Raw genomic sequence first — 16,622 nt, forward strand, 5'->3', positions numbered from 1 at the left:
CTACGTTAAAACAGAGCTATAGTTCCCTAGAAAATACTGCCCCTTTCTTCCACTATTATTTTGCTAAATTCATATATATAGCAGCTCTCATTAAATATCCCTATACACATTCAAGTTGAATAGGTTGTTTTTCATAACATGTTCATGTCTCTTATCTTTATACTGTGACTGCATAGTCAGGCTTTCTTTCCTTTGTTAATGGGGTGGAAATGAAATTAACTTGACCCATATACATGGTTTCAAAGCCATCAACAGCCTCAGCCTGTAAGTTGATATGTAAGTTGGTATGACACCACTGAGGTCAATGGAACAAACCTAATTACACCAGCTAAGGACTGGCCCACCATTTGCTGAGGTTACAGAGAGCTCTCAATCATATCAAAAGTTTCTTTCTACTGGCTTTTTTGTTTTATTTCCAAATTGTTGTTACTAAGCACTCCACGGTCACCCTTCAGTGTGAGGGACACTGTCATCTTCTATAAGAACTTTAATAAATACACTACTACATACCCAGTAAGAAACAGTCATTCATCATTTACAATCTTCTTTCTTTTGGATAGTAGAATAAATCTAATCATAAATATGATTGCACCAGCAGGAAAAAAGAAGTATAATCTCTTCTGTCAGGATAATAATATAAATGTCATGAATACACACATTCATTTCCCCCCTGCAGGATTCTTTCACAAAGACCCCAGTTCAGCAAAGCCCTTAAGTATATATTTGAGCATGTGAGTTAGTCTCACTGATTTCATTGGGACTACTCATGTGGTTATGCATATATTTGAGTACTTTTCTGGATCAGGGCCTTAGGGAGAAGCAAGGGTAGTCTGTCTAGTGACCCAAACCAGGTACACTCCAATACAATTTCATCTAATTGTCAAGGTCTAATATTCTAGGAAACCTATTAGCAAGGACTACAGTTCATCTGTATTAGGAAGACACTATATGTTTAGACACAATAATTGTACCTCATTGGTTCCCAGACTAGCTAGCATCCATCTGTGATGTGGTTCCTTAAAAACATACAAATAATTTTCTATTTATTAGTACAGGTCACCCTCTTTCAGCCTAATTCTGCCCACAGATATCATGCACAAATCCCACTGAACTTTCTTTCACAGGGTTTTGGCTATGCACAGTGGTACATTATACCCAAACCACCTCAGCTATGGTGAAACTCAGAATCAGATCCTAATCTAGACACAAACAGCAGCTCGGGCCCATGAAGAGTGTAGGTAACAAACATGGGCTTTGTCTCTGCACTTCAGGCTGTAGTATAGTCACAAGAGAAAGGTAGAGATGGCAAGAAAGAGAATAATTTCCAGTGGGCATCAAGTGTGTTTTTAGTGTTCCATTCGTTAGTCAGTAGATTTTTTTTGACTGAGTGCACATTAGTCAGTGGTCAGGGCACATTGAAAACGTCCCTGCATAATATGCATTGCAGTGCACTTAAACCCATGTTGTACAGGCTGGAGGGTCTATATAGCAGTGGACCACTGCACCTGATAAGATCCTTTCCTATCCCCCATCCAGTCCCCAAGCTCTGCTGAACTGGGATGAATAGGAAGCCTCCATGCAACTGGTCTTCACACGATGCAGGAAGTGCAGGATCCCAGTGCATGGTCCTCAAATCTACTCCCTGTCTATCAGAACCCACCCGACTCCACCCAATTCTCCTACCTCCAGGGCCTTCCAGGGCCTCAAAGGAACAGCTGACATCTGTCCAGTTTGCATTTTTAGTGAAGCTATGTGAATAGAACCAAGCAATTTTTTGTTCTGCGAATAATAAATTTACCAAAAGCTTCATTGGGCGGAGGGAGGAGAAGGGGCATCAACACTATTCAGAAATTCAAGTCAATTCAGTGAATAGTTTCAGAGAAAAAAAAAACCTGAACAACAACAACAGAGAAATGTGAAACCGTTTCAGAGACGTCAATTCAAATGGACGTTCAGAACATTTGGTTTGACCCTAACAAAAAAGTTCAGTTTCTGTTTGAAATGAACTATTTTTTTAACTTTTCAATTTAGCCACCAAGACAAAATACAGATCATTCACTCAGGACTATGAGTGAAACTCAGCAGTTTATTGACTAGGTGCAAACCAAATCTTTGTCTGCTCCACAAAGATTCCCACACCCCTGAGTTTCAAGTTCCAAAAGATCCCAAAACTTAAACCCAAACTCGGCTAAACCAACTGCATCTGAATTTGCATTGAAAGGGAAACCGTGAATTTCAGACAGTTTGGAAATTAAAATCATAAATCAATCCACGTTTGCCTGAACCTAGGACCTCTTTCATTCTAAACTCAACCCAAGTTCACTCAGATTACCCTTTCAGTGTACAGGGGCTGAGTTTGTAATGAACTTCTGAGAGCAGACATTGATAACTATGGATGCGAATATCAATACATCTGGAAGCGAAATTAAAATGGGTAGGGATGTGACTGGCATGATTTATGAGACTCATTATAAGTCAGGACTCTACATGTGCCCTTTATGTTTGTTCTGTATTTATCCACACTACCGACCGGTATGGATGAATACACAGCCCATGTACTTCTGTTCTGAATTAATGGAGGGAGCATTTATTAGACAGCTCTTAAAGATCAGCAACAGCACACAAGCCAGTGTTTCACAGACAGTAGTGGCAGCTGCCGTAAGTAGTAGAAAATCAGCCTTCACACTTTCAGTGAACTGTAAAATGGCAGCACATTCTACTGTTTCCAGCTGTGGTGACTGCCTGACAAATCACAACGCAAGAGACTGGCCTTTTAATGGGCTAAAAGAAAAGAAATGGCTGGGATTCAAACTTCTGGCTACCTGCTGGAACCCCCTAACACTAAATGGCTACACTGACAGCCCAGTAGCGATTTTCTTCCTTGTTCTGTTAAAAGAACAATTGATTTCTGGTGTGTATCATTAAAAGAAGCTCTTAAGATTTCACTTTCCATTACAGACATATCATTAGTGGAGCATCTCCTACTCAATAATGCACTCTACTGATGGCAAGAAAATAGCCACTGAGTCATAGTTACTTTGTCTAAAAAAAGGTAAAATAAAACACAAGGAAGAAATTGTGTCTTGTAATATGCAGTTACAACAACCATTGCAAGCAATAGTAGTTATTCCCATGAAAATGAGTGTAAGAATTTAACTAGACCAGTTCTTCAGCTAGTGTAAATCAATGGAGCTACCCCAATTTACACTAACTGAGGATTAAGGCCCAATTCCCTATAAAAACAGTAACGCTCTAGGTGATATTTCTTCAGCTCATGGCAGTTGGTCATGCTAGCCGACAAAAAATAAAATGACACACCCATTGTGGAACATATGAGTTGTGTTGCCCAGCTAAAGAAATCTGCATTATACATTTTTTCTAAACATTTATCTTTTTGGTAAATTGAATGGATCAGATTCCTTCCTTCCTTCCTTAGAAGTTTTTAAGGTCAGGCTTGACAAAGCCCTGGCTGGGATGATTTAATTGGGGATGGGTCCTGCTTTTGAGCAGGGGGTTGGACTAGATGACCTCCTGAGGTCCCTTCCAACCCTGATATTCTATGATTCTATGATACTCTGTGCTACACCAAGTGTAAATCTGGAGTAATTCTACTGAGTTAAATGGAGTTGCTACCCAAGTATAAGTATAGTAACTTCATTTAAATCAGCAGAATTATTCCAGATTTACACTGGGTGTAGCTGAAAACAGAATCTGGCCCACTATGTTATACACAGTGATTTGGCACAAAGTGTTTGCTGCTGCACGTATTCACAGATTTTTAAAATGGTGTAAGCTTGCCAGATTCAACCTGGGGTAAGTCAGCGTGCCTTGAGCAGTGATATAAGTAGCTGTGTGAAGTATGCATTGGATGAAGTGAGCTGTAGCTCACGAAAGCTCATGCTCAAATAAATTGGTTAGTCTCTAAGGTGCCACAAGTACTCCTTTTCTTTGTGTGAAGTACGTATGTCAGAAAACAGAAGCATGGCCAGATCCCCAAGCCTGTCCTATATATATATATATATATATATATATATATATATATATATATATATATATATATATATATATGTTATAGGAACTCAGGCACCAGCATAACTTGCACTAATGTAAATGGTATTTGCTTCTTTTAATTTTCCATCTTCCATCCCTTGAGTATGTAAATTACACGCATTGGGTCTGATTCACCACTTTGTTAACACAGTTTTATGCCAAAGTAACTCAGATCAATGGAACTACACCATCATAAAACAGATGTTACACATTAGTGAATTGGGTTTATTTTGAGCAGCCATTTAATGTAGGTAGGTTACACTGCCCATCACTTTCATCCATTTTTCTGATCAGTTTCCACTTATGTAACATATTCCACTGTTTATACACCCATGCAGAATGTCTTTTGCGACAAATTCCAGGCTGACTTCCACAACATTAGCTCCCACTGACTTCATGTGTAGAAAGCTAGGTAAAAAAAAAGTTCTCCAAAAAGTGTATTTGTTCCTGTATTTAAGATGATACTCGTAGTCCATGCAATTCAGGAAAATGTTAGTCCAGCATATTCATAGAGATAGAAAGTATAGTGAACACCTGTGTGAATGAGCATGGACCAGGAATGTTAACACAGTCATCTTTGAAGTTTTTTGTGGATTTTAGAGCAATACTTTCAGAGCATAAGAACAATGTGACTTCAATGACTAAAACGCAGGTGAGCGGCAAATACCCAAAGCCATAGCTGTGGGTGAATAGTTTAAAACTAACTGACAGGTTGAAATGTTTGCATAAATTATTCATCAAACAATTTTAAGACACTAATTCCGAAATTCAAGGTGCAATGGCATTATGGGGACAAGGGATGAGTTTGAATAAGATGTTGCCTCTGTTGGAGAGGGTTTCATGTGAGCTAAAAGTCAGTGCAGCATTTTACCCTTTCCAAACACGGGACAGCAAGTTGTGAACACAGGCCAAGCTTTTCAAAACTGACAGGTGATTTTGAGTACCTCAACTGCCCAAGTGAAGTGGGCACTTTAATGGAGCCTGATTTCAGGGGGGGGGGTTCAACACTTTCTGAAATTCAAGCTACTGGGCAGCACAAAACTGAGGTACCCAAATCATGAATCACTTTTGAGAATCGTGGCTATAGTGACTAGGGCCAGGTCATCATGTTTCCATTGCTGCACACCCTGTTCCATTAGCTTAGGACTGTGCGGGCAGCTTTGTTAAATCATTCAGTGATTTCCAGGAAATTAAATGACTGAAGAATCTACCTGAGGGTGATACAAACGATGCTTGATTAAAGTCGACATTTAGATCATCCAAACAGAAATGTGCCTTTTGCAGTTGCTGAAGTCACCGTGCCAGCTCTCTTCTCACTCTGATCCGGGCAACGAAGGTTCCAGTGAATATGCAGCTTCTCAAAAGGGAGTTTTCTTGGAACACTTTCTAATAAAAAGAGGGGGTATACAGTGAGGCGGTGCGGCTCCGGGCCACCCCAGAGAGGGTCGAGCCGCTCCAGACACCAGAGTGGGCGGAGCCAGGAAGCTCTGAGCCCGCCCCTCAGAGGGACAGACGGCGACCCGGAATTAGAAAGGCGCGACTCGGAAGTATAAGGGCTCGCCCTCAGAGCTCACTAGAGGACCAGCCACCAGGGAGGCCAGACACGCCAGCCTAGCCCACGACTGGGAAAACCCCACGGTCCCAGGTCCACCCCAAGACTGGCCTGACCTGCCCTGCACCCGCTATCCAGGGGAGTTACCAGACCTGCCCTGTGCCCGCTACATAGAGGAGTTACCGGGCCTGCCGCTTGCCCACTACCCCGAGGAACCCATGGTGCTGGACCCCCCGGAGAACACCGCCGTGACCCAGGTACCAGAAGGAGGGGAGTTAGGAAGTAGCCCGGGGGCAGCCGACCCTAGGCTGGCTGTAACTCTGCCAGAACCCATGTCAGTGTGTTGCGGTCAGGATCCCCGCTGACCCAGCAGCGCCAGTCGTTTGCCGCTGCTAGGGCCCCGGGCTGGGATGCAGTGGAGTGGGAGGACCTGCGTCCCCCCTGCCACCCAACTCGTGGGTGGCAGTCTCCCCCTCTTCCAGGTCCTTGGAGGCCTGGGCTAATTCACATATGCTGTGAGCTACTGACTGTTTGTTGCCCCGTCCTGACCCAGGGCCTGGGCCTGTTACCACTGAAATGTTTGCTCACGCCCTGCTTGAGGGCCCGAGCTACTGAGTATTTGGTGTCTTGCCCTGACTCAGGGCCCGGGCCTACAGTGCTCATTCCAGTTACCACAAGGGCTGCCGAGGGAGACTCCGGTGGCCGGACAAATTCCCCAAAGTCAACTGTGTGTAGCGAGCCGGTGTGGCTCCCTGCCGCCCCGGAGAGGGTTGAGCCCCAGCTAGCCCCTTTACAGGGTATCAAAAATAATGACCTGTACATTCCTGGCAGAGGAGATCATTCGCTTTGCTCCCTCATCCTACCTGCAGAGTTGAATCCTTGAACATCAACGGAATAACATGAAGAATAGACATGAATGTAGCATAACACGAGTGATGAATTCAGTCCTGCCTGGTAGCAGCTGCTGTTGAAGTAAGTGCTATCTTGAGTCTCAGCTTCTGCTAAGTGTGGGTAAATGAGGCACGTGTGCCTGACCCCAAAACTGTCTAGGCCGGCAACTGCAGAGAAGTAAAGGGGGGAGGGGTCTGATAAGTACGTTAGATACTGTGTGCAGATTGTGAGAGCTCAGCTAAGACATTACTTTCACATGGGTGTCAGTCACAAACCATGCTCCTTTGAATGTAAAGAAAGACAGATCTCCAGCCTTCTCCACTTGTAACTAAGGTTTCTTTCTAGGACTTGATTTACAACAATACCACTAAACAGAAGGCAACACTCATGGATTGTGCTACAATCTGGCTCTAGAGGACCATCAAAGAGATCAAATTCCAGGGGAAGGTATCCTCCACCTGCACTTCAGGAACCCAGACATCATAGGGTCTTTCTACACTGGCAGAGTTACAGAGCCGCTCAGAAAGTGCTGAAGGGAAACCGCTGTTGTGTGTTCACACTGTCAGCTGCCTGTGCAATAGCATGTTCACACTTGTGGCACTTGCAGTGGTATTCGGAGCGGTGCACTCTGGGCAGCTATCCCACAGAGCATCACTTTCTCTTCTGCCACTAAAAGTTGTAGGAAGGCAGAGGGGGTTGCGGGGCATCCTGGGTCCTGTCCCACTGCCCTGTGATGCACTGCTTCACATCTCAGCAATCCCTGTGCTTCCATCCACATTTGGCGCCATCTTTCAATGGTTTGTGCACTGCGCGGCCTGCCTCTTTGGGCTGCAGGAATGGATCCTGCACTGTTGACCAGTATGCTGCTCGCTCTGACTAACACATAACGAGTGGCAGTGGAGTTACTCCTTAAACTACAAAGGCAATAGGAGCGCGACACTGATCTTGCCAGGCATAGTAGCTACAGCACGAGATTGCTTGTGGCATTCAGGAGGTGCTGACCACAGTGGAACGTCACTTTTGGGCTGGGAAAACAAGCTCTGAGTGGTGGGATCACACTGTGATGCACGTCTGGGATGATGAGCAGTGGCTGCAGAACTTTCAGATGAGGAAAGCCACCTTCATAGGACTGTGCGATGAGCTCTCCCCAGCCCTGCGGCACAAGGACACAAGACTGAGAGCTGCTCTGTCATTGGAGAAGCACGTGGTGATTGCACTGTGGAAGCTGGCTACTCCAGACTGCTACCGATAGGTCGCTAACCAGTTCAGAGTGGGAAAGTCGACCATTGGACTCGTGTTGACGGAAGTGTGCAGGGCCATTAATCACATCCTGATCTGAAAGACTGTGACTCTGGGCAACGTGTGTGACATTGTGGATGGCTTTGCACAAATGGGCTTCCCTAACTGCAGAGGGGCAATAGATGGCACACATTCCAATTCTGGCACCAGACCATCTAGCCACCAAGTACATTAATTGGAAGGGGTATTTCTCAATGGTTCTCCAGGCACTTGTGGATCACCATGGGCATTTCACAGGCATTAATGCAGGCTGGTCTGGAAAGGTGCATGATGCACGCATCTTTCGGAACACTGGCCTGTTCAGGAAGCTGCAAGCAGGCACTTTCTTCCCGGACTAGAAGATCACCATAGGGGAAGTCAAAATGCCCATTGTGATTCTGGGAGACGCCGCCTACCCCTTAATGCTGTGGCTTATGAATCTCTACCCAGGGCACCTTGACAGCAGCAAGGAGTGGTTCAACAACAGGCTGAGCAAGGGCAGAATGGCTGTTGAGTGTGCTTTTGGCCATTTAAAGGCCCACTGGCGCTGCCTATATTGAAGGCTAGACCTGGCCGATGACAATATTCCTATGCTTATAGCCGCGTGCTGTACGCTCCATAATATTTGTGAAGGGAAGGGTGAAAGCTTCACTCAGGGCTGGACCGCTAAGGCTTAGCACCTGGAGGCTGAATTTGAACACCCAGAGATCAGGGCTATTAGAGGGGTGCAGCACGGGGCCATAAGGATCAGGGATGCCTTGAGGCAGCAATTGGAAGCTGAAAGCCACTAATGTTTGTTGCAGTGCTCGGGAGAGCAGTGCTTGTCATGCGAGGAGGTGACTGTGATTGGGGCAGACGATGCCCCGTGAAGATGTAAGGAAGTTGCCTGTTGCTTTGTAGGGCTCTGTTTGCTTTCCATTAATAGCACAAAGATTGCTTTCAAACCAAAACAGTTATTTTATTGAAAAACAACAACAAACAAAAAACACATCAGCACTGAGGAGGAGGGGGGAAGGGAGGGTCCCAGGAGGAGGTAGGTTAAAGATTTGTGTATGCCCAGGTGTCATATCCAACCTTCTCCGTTGGCGTACAGTGCAGCGGGTACTGTACTTCAGCAAGGCTAAACCGCAGAGGGACGGGTGTTGAGTGCAGTGGGTATTGGGAGTCCGCAGGGCTGGGCTGCGATGGGGCAGGAATGGAACACAGCTGGAGACAGAAGGTTGATAAGAGTGTGTTGGTGGTGTCTGGGGTGGCACATGGGAAAGAATTTTGTGACAGCAGCTGCAGGGGAGGGCAGGTGTGGAGCTGCTCAGTTTGCAGTGTTAGCCTGGAGCGTGTCCACTTGGCGCTCCACAAAGTTTAAGAGACAGTCTGTGGCTTCGTTTTAGCATGCTGTGTTCTCCTTTCAGTCCCTCTACTCGCTGTCCCTCCACTCCTTCAATTCTTGTTTTTCAACCATGGAGTGCAGCATTACATCACGTAGAAAGTCTTCTTTAGTTCTTTGTGGCAGCTTTCTAATTCTGTGCAGCTGTTCAGCCTGCGATAACGAACAGGGAGGCTGGGCTCCCAAGGTCATATCTGTGAAGCCAAATGCAAAATTATACAGAAGCAGTATTGTTTGCAACATACAGGCCATTGATTTAAAACACAGCCACTATTCACATACCTGTCACTAACTGGCTGACCCCAGGCAAGCACACATGAGCCACAGGACCCCCAAAATGGTGAGTAACCTTAGGGGCAGTGAAAATGGGTGTTCCAAGATTATACTGCACACTGGGCACGTGACTCTTGGGAACAGCTAGCACTGTAGGCTTATAATTATTCCTGTCCACACATTTTCCACAGGCTGTGCTCATTATGGAAGATATCTCACTGCTGAGGGTGAGCAGAGAATCAAGGGAGGGTCTTCTCCAAGACTGGCTTCTGCTCTGGCCCTTATGCAGCTCTCCTGTGTGCAGCAATGGTCCCCACCCCAGTGACGGCAGAGTGGCGCGGGAAAGTTATCCTTAATGGGGTAAGAAACAAAGCAGCTCTGCCAAAGAACCTGTGGCAGCGGATTGTCCAGTATCTCCATGAGAGTTTCCTGGAGATCTCTGAGGCAGATTCAGTCAGGGAGTCAATCAACACCTGTTCCACTGCTCAGACTAGGCATGTGGTGATACATACATCATACAGACACAAGCCTGCTTTCTGCAACCCTGCTGCCCCCAAAAACTCGCTTTAGAGATTCCCAAATTCAAAGCCACTTACCAGGGGCCTCCTCTCCTGTTTGCACTTTGCCAAGATCCAATAGCTGTGACTGGCTAGCCTCCTCCGAGGAACTCTGGGCTGCATGCATCTCTGACCCCCTCCACATCCTCATCCAAGGTTTCCTCCTCCTGGCTCAGTCCACTCTTGACTGGCACACGAGCCACCAAAGTATCCACAGTGGCCTTTGCAATGGAGGTGGGGTCATCACCAAGTATCGCTTCCAGCTCTTTGTAGAAACGGCAGCTCGTGGGCGCAACACCGGAGTGGTGGTTTGCCTCCCGCGCCTTGTGGTAGGTGTCCCGCAGCTCCTTCACTTTGACTCTGCACTGCAGTGTGTCCCAGTCCAGGCCCCTTTCTGTCATGCATTGTGAAATCTGTCCGTAGGTATCAAAATGTCTACGGCTGGAGCGCGGCTGGGACTGGACAGCCTCCTCTCTCCAAATATTGATGAGGTCCAGCAGCTCAGCGTTGCTCCTAGAGGGGGATTGCCTCATGTGTAGAGCAGGCATGGCCACCTGCAAAGATGGGCTGAGACCACTGTTCGCATCACCGAGCAAACAGGAAGGAGACTTTCAAAATTCCCAAGGAATTTAAGGAATGGAGATGACGGTTGGTCACCTGAGGGCAGGGCAGTAGAGTTCAAACTGATGGCCAGAGAGGTGAGAACAGGCATTGTGGGGCACCTCCCAGAGGCCAGTCACAGTGCTGTAATCGACCAGGTGTCTACACTGGCCCTGCAGTGCTGTAGTCCCGGTGCAGAAAGCTCGACGCCTCTCGTCAGGGTGTTTTGGTTTTCTTTAAAGCGCTGCAACTGCGCAGTTTCTGCGCACTAAGTGGCTTGGCCGCGTGTGCCCCTCGGGTGCTACAGCGCTCAAAGCTGCTTTACTGCGTGCAAACTTGCCAGCGTAGACAAGGCCTTAGAGCACTGTGCACTAAGTGCCTGATTTTCCGGCAAAGTCAGGAATACAGACATCTATCCACTCTAAATGCTACTACCCAACATTGCGTTTCTAAACAAGGAGGCACATGTAAGGCCAGGCTGACGATTATAGTTCTAAATACATGCAGCAAGGCATGTCTAAAATGGCTTAGCGATCAGCAGAGGGCTCTGAATCTTTCTTCTGGCCCAAAGAGCACGTGGATCTATCTGTTTCTGTGTTTTCTTTGTGTGGTCATATTGTTGAGCCAGACTGGATGACTGCTGATGACTCTCTCTCTTTCTTGACAATACCAATACCCCTGCTGCTACTGCAAATTCCTTCAGTAAGAAAATTGTGTGCCTGCTGCTAAAAGCTGCAGCAAAGTAGGGTGATTACAAGAAGTGTCTAATATTGCTTTTGCCACTGGCCATTGGGGTTAGTGAGGGTTATTTACTGAGTTATAGACAAACCCTGCTCACCAAACTAATGCGTGCAGGCCCATTTATTTAAACATTGAAACTAATTTGCACTTATTAATTTCTCATTTCTCCCTAAATTCAGGAAAAGTGACTGCCAACAGCTCCCATAAAAGAGTGTCACTGATTCAGTCATTCAGATATGAATAGTAAATTGCTTTCTGAAGTTTGGTTAATAACAAAATCCATTAGTGTAAATGGTTTCCCAGTTACTGTAATATCTATTTATTTCAGGTTATTGCTTCGCCTTTTCATGGTTTCCTTATCAAAATGTCTGTGTATCTAGCCAAACTAATTAAAATGGTCAGCTCTTTGGTTGCGGTGGGGACTAAATATAAAACTTCAATCGAAGCTGAAGAAAATAGAAAGTTTTAAGATGGAATAAAATCTTTTCATTTTAATTAGCTTTGTATTCACAGTTACAAATTAAGCAGATGAACTGAACATGAGTTGACAATCCAGGAAACCTATTTAATCCTATTCCATGCTAACGGGTCATTTACACGTTATGCTGGTGGTTTCCCAATTATTGAACACTCTAAAGAAGGTGCCCCAAATACCTTTTTATGTGTGGTAATCTAAGGTCTTCATTACAGACAATGGCAAAACTTCCACTGGCTTCACTGGGGCTAGGATTTCATTCCATATTCCTTCTGTTTGAGTTACCAGGTTGAAGTTAAAAATATTTGGGCCGTATTTAGCCATTTCTTTCTCAGGTAAAATTTGTCATTGACTTTAGCAAGAGCCTCCTCCCCTTGCTTCTTTGTTGGCATCATGTTTCACAGGGTCAGAGACTATTCAGGGATTGCAATTGTGGGAGGTTGATGGGCAGCTGCACAAGGAGACAAGGAGGGTCTTGCACACCCATGTACATGCAGTGGCCAACCAAAGTGTGACCCTAAGACAAAACCTCCAGATTTAGCTCTTTGTTATTTTCCAAATAGTTGCCTACTTGTACGGTTTCCAACTAACTACTTCTATTGTGCCCAGTAAGGTATTCCATTTGTTAAACCCTCTCAGAGGATGAAATCTGGCAATATTCTCATGCTAACACCTACACAAGCAGTCACATGGACTTCAGTGCATATGTTAGTATTTCCCATTCAGGCTTCACTGATCATGAGTAAGGGCTGTAGAAATTTGTGTAAGCAAATTTCTTTTCCACATCTTACTTTTTGGCCCCAGATCCTTATTGTAACCCCCAAGGAGATTACCTAGATTCCTGGGACTCTCTCTGCTGGCAGCTCAGGGAGAGGCACATTGCCCCTGGTAGGGAGGGGGAGCCAAGGCAGACTCAGAGTCCGCCCAGCAACCACTAGGGAGTGAGAGGCCCTCCCAGGGAGAAGCCAGTTTGTAGTCAGTCTGGAGCCAGCCAGGAAAAGGGCAGGATTGGCTGCGTGGGGAGCTGGTGAGTCCCAGGCCTGCAGGGTTCCCCCTGAGAACAGGCCTCTAGGGACCTGACAGCAGATCCCTCAGCTGGGTGTTCCCTTCCCCACTGATGATTCCCAATTTGTAGAGTTTGCTGGGAAACTTCCCAGCCAGGCTGAGTTTGCCCTCCAGCTCCCTAGGTGAGACCAGTCACCACATGGCCAGCTCTGCTCTGTCTGCTAGTCCAGGGAAGCTGCCTGCTGAGTGTGTGACTGGAGGCTGGGCTAGGAGGCTACCGTTTGGATGTTAGTGTAGTTGTGTAACCTACACCTTGAGCCCTGCACCCCCTTTGTGGTGAGGGGAAATCCTGGGACCCACGCACCTGGATTCCTGCCTGAGGAGGACCCCTGCCAGCAGAGAGCAGCCCCTCTGCAGTGACTGAGGAGTCCAGAGTCATCTTCAAACCAGAGGATCATTCATGGAGTTTGTGAGTGCACCATTGTTTAGTTAGTCAGGGAATTTGTTCTGGGGACCCCCTACTCCCTGAACTGGGTCCTCATGCCAGGGAGTAAGGGTTTGAGGATTTTATAACCTACTGCATATTACACCTCTGGATGGCTTTACCACCTTCTCCCACTTGTGAGTCCTTTGGGCTGTACTGAACCCAGTCAGCCACGCTGCTAAACCACTGCAGAGAAGAATTTTGTGGTTATAGGTCATCAAGGGCCCCAGCAAAGTGTGCATACCAATGGGACACTAATTTTACACTTTCTACATCAAGTCGCGGGTATTTGCAGTGTGGGCACCAGTGACCCTAAAAATAGTGTTTTACCCTGTTATGTTGTATTTGTCTCGTGTTTAATATAATTATTGTATTGAATATATTTTTATGTGTTTGTGTTATTTCTTGGAAGTCTCCAACTATTTGGCAAGTAAGTGGGGATTACTCTAGTTAAAATTTTGCGCCCAAGCTGCCCTGGTGACCCTGCCAGGAAGGAGCGAGGGGGGTGGAGGCACTGCCAAATAATTTCATAGGAAAAAAGAAGGAAGATACAACCCGTTGAGTGGGTGACGGGATCCAAAAGAACCCAGACCTGTCCATCAAAACCTGTAAGCGGATTGGCATTAAATGAGGTAACCAGGTGGAGAGGGGACGCTACATTATATTTTCTCCATTAGTTCAAATCCCATTTTATAACCATCTGTTCTTCAAAAATGGGTAATGAGTCCTTCCTTAGTCTCATTTTTTCCGCTCAGGAGTACAGATTTTCTCTAAACTTTCTGCAAAAGTCAGATCCCAGCACCTCTATACTAACCTGTCTGCCAGATCTTCTCAATGTCTATAGTATCAGAGGTGACTGAAGTACTGTGCATTACCTATGTTGTCACCTGCTGATGGAGCATAAGATGATGTTAAGAACATAAGAATGGCCATACTGAGTCAGACCAGTGGTCCAGCTAGCACAGGATCCTCTCTTCTGCCAGCAGTCAGTGCCAGATGCTTTGGAGAGAATGAACAGAACAGGGCAATTTATTCAGTGATCCATCCCCTATTGTCCAGTCCCATCTTATGGAAGTCAGAGGTTCAGGAGAACCCAGGACATGGGGTTGTGTCCCTGACTGTTAACTACCAATAGCTGACTGACTGACCTAATCAGAAATCTGTCTGCTTCTGTCATTCTTACAGTAACCTAAATGGTCTCATAGCTCTACATACTAGGAAAATGGACTGTAATACTTCTATTTATGCATTTCACTAAAGTTTCCCTGAGGCACTGTCAAATGTATGAGTTTTATTATTTACAATTATACAATTGGCCTCTAGGGACCTGACAGCAGATCCCTCAGCTGGGTGTTCCCTTCCCCACTGATGATTCCCAATTTGTAGAGTTTGCTGGGAAACTTCCCAGCCAGGCTGAGTTTGCCCTCCAGCTCCCTAGGTGAGACCAGTCACCACATGGCCAGCTCTGCTCTGTCTGCTAGTCCAGGGAAGCTGCCTGCTGAGTGTGTGTACAATTATTGTTATTTACATTGTATGAGTGGCCCCAACCAAGACTGGGTCCTCATTGTACCAGGCACTTGACAAACAATTATCTTGTTGCTCAATTATTTGAATCATAAATACAGTATTGCTTTGTGTTCATATTGCTTCCTAGTCTTGTCATTACATTTCTGTAAGAAGAACTGAAGATGTACTTGAGCCATTTTATTTATTTATTTGCCAGCATTGGCTTGATTAGAGTCCCATGACATGGTGGTTATTGGATTTCCTCACACAATGCAAACAGTCAGCAGCATGGCAGATTTTAAATTACAAGGAAAAAAAAGTAATAATCATTTCCAAGACGACATCCTGCCAAGTAATCAAATTTTAACAACCAGGACTTACTTTGCTTATCAGGGTTAGCAAGATCTTCAGACTAGCATACAATTATCTCATTGATTAGAAATAAATATGAATAGGGAATATATTGCATATGAATATTCTGGGTGAAATTCACCCTGTGCACAAAGCCCATGAACCACTTAGGTCCTCCTAAGGGCTTACTTTGGCTTAGGTGATTCATATACCTTGTATCATCTGTTCTACAGAGATCCATTTCACTCTATGACTTTAACAGTACCAAGAGAGAAATACAAGTGTTGAACTTTCCCATTAAAAAAAATATAAAAATTAATGAGTGTTTGAAGACTGAGCTTTACCTCCTATTTATGCATCACATGAATGAAAACTAGAAGGAAAAATATATTTTTATAAGTAAATGGGAAAGATACCTGAAATGAAAAGCTTTTTTAGTTTCATGTTCTTGAACTATACATCCGACATACAGTAGTTTGGTTGTGGGGATTGGAGAGGGAAATACTTTTTAAATATACAGCACCTTCTGTTATTTTTTGGATGACCTGCTCACAGTCTACAATTACCTGCAGAAGGAGAAAATATCTGTTACTAGAGAGCTCTTTAATCCAGCAGACAAATGGCATGACACAATCCAATGGCTGGAAGCGAGTGTCAGCAGTGTTTAAACTGAAAATAAAATACACATTTTGAACAGTGAGGATAATTAATGGCTAGGACAACTCATCAAGGAATATGGTAGATTCTCCATAAACTGGAGTCTTTCCATTAAGATGGCAGAAAAGAGATCTTTCTAGAAGATATGCTCTAGCTCAACCACAAGTTGTTGGACTAGATATAGATTTAGTGTGGCCTGTGTTGTACAAAAGATCAGATGAGATTATCATAGTAGTCCCTTTTCATCTCAAAATCTACAAAACATGACCAAGTGCAGCAGAATCTAGCCCTAAATAAAAGTCCTCCTTCCTTGGACATTTCTTGGACATACTTAAGAGAATTATTCTACCATTATATTATGTGAATATAGATTAAAAGAAGATTAGCAATAATTATTTCTCTACAATTTATACCTTCCTTGGGGCCAGAGAGGCCAGAAAGATGCTGAAGCATGATATCCAGTCTGCCACTTATTATTATTCATATCATCATAGTGTTCACCCCTAAAAGCTGAGCTACAGCAGCTCCATCTGGATATAATCTCATGCATGTGGGAGTAATATAATCTAGAGCAGGGGTTCCCAAACTTGGTTCGTGGCTTGGTCAGGATAAGCCCCTGGCGGGCTGTGAGACGCTTTGTTTACCTGAGCGTCCGCAGGTACGGCCGCTCCCAGCTTTCTTTATAACTCTTCTCAATTCTAATTCCAGGTCGAGCATTCTAAACCTAGGACAGGGAGGGAGGAACCCTCAACCTCCAGTCTTCACTGTCACAATGATTCCTGACTCCATCAGCAATTCACTTATGTCCCAATCCACAA

Source organism: Lepidochelys kempii, chromosome 3 (assembly GCF_965140265.1).
Source record: "Lepidochelys kempii isolate rLepKem1 chromosome 3, rLepKem1.hap2, whole genome shotgun sequence".
Lineage (NCBI taxonomy): Eukaryota > Metazoa > Chordata > Testudines > Cheloniidae > Lepidochelys > Lepidochelys kempii.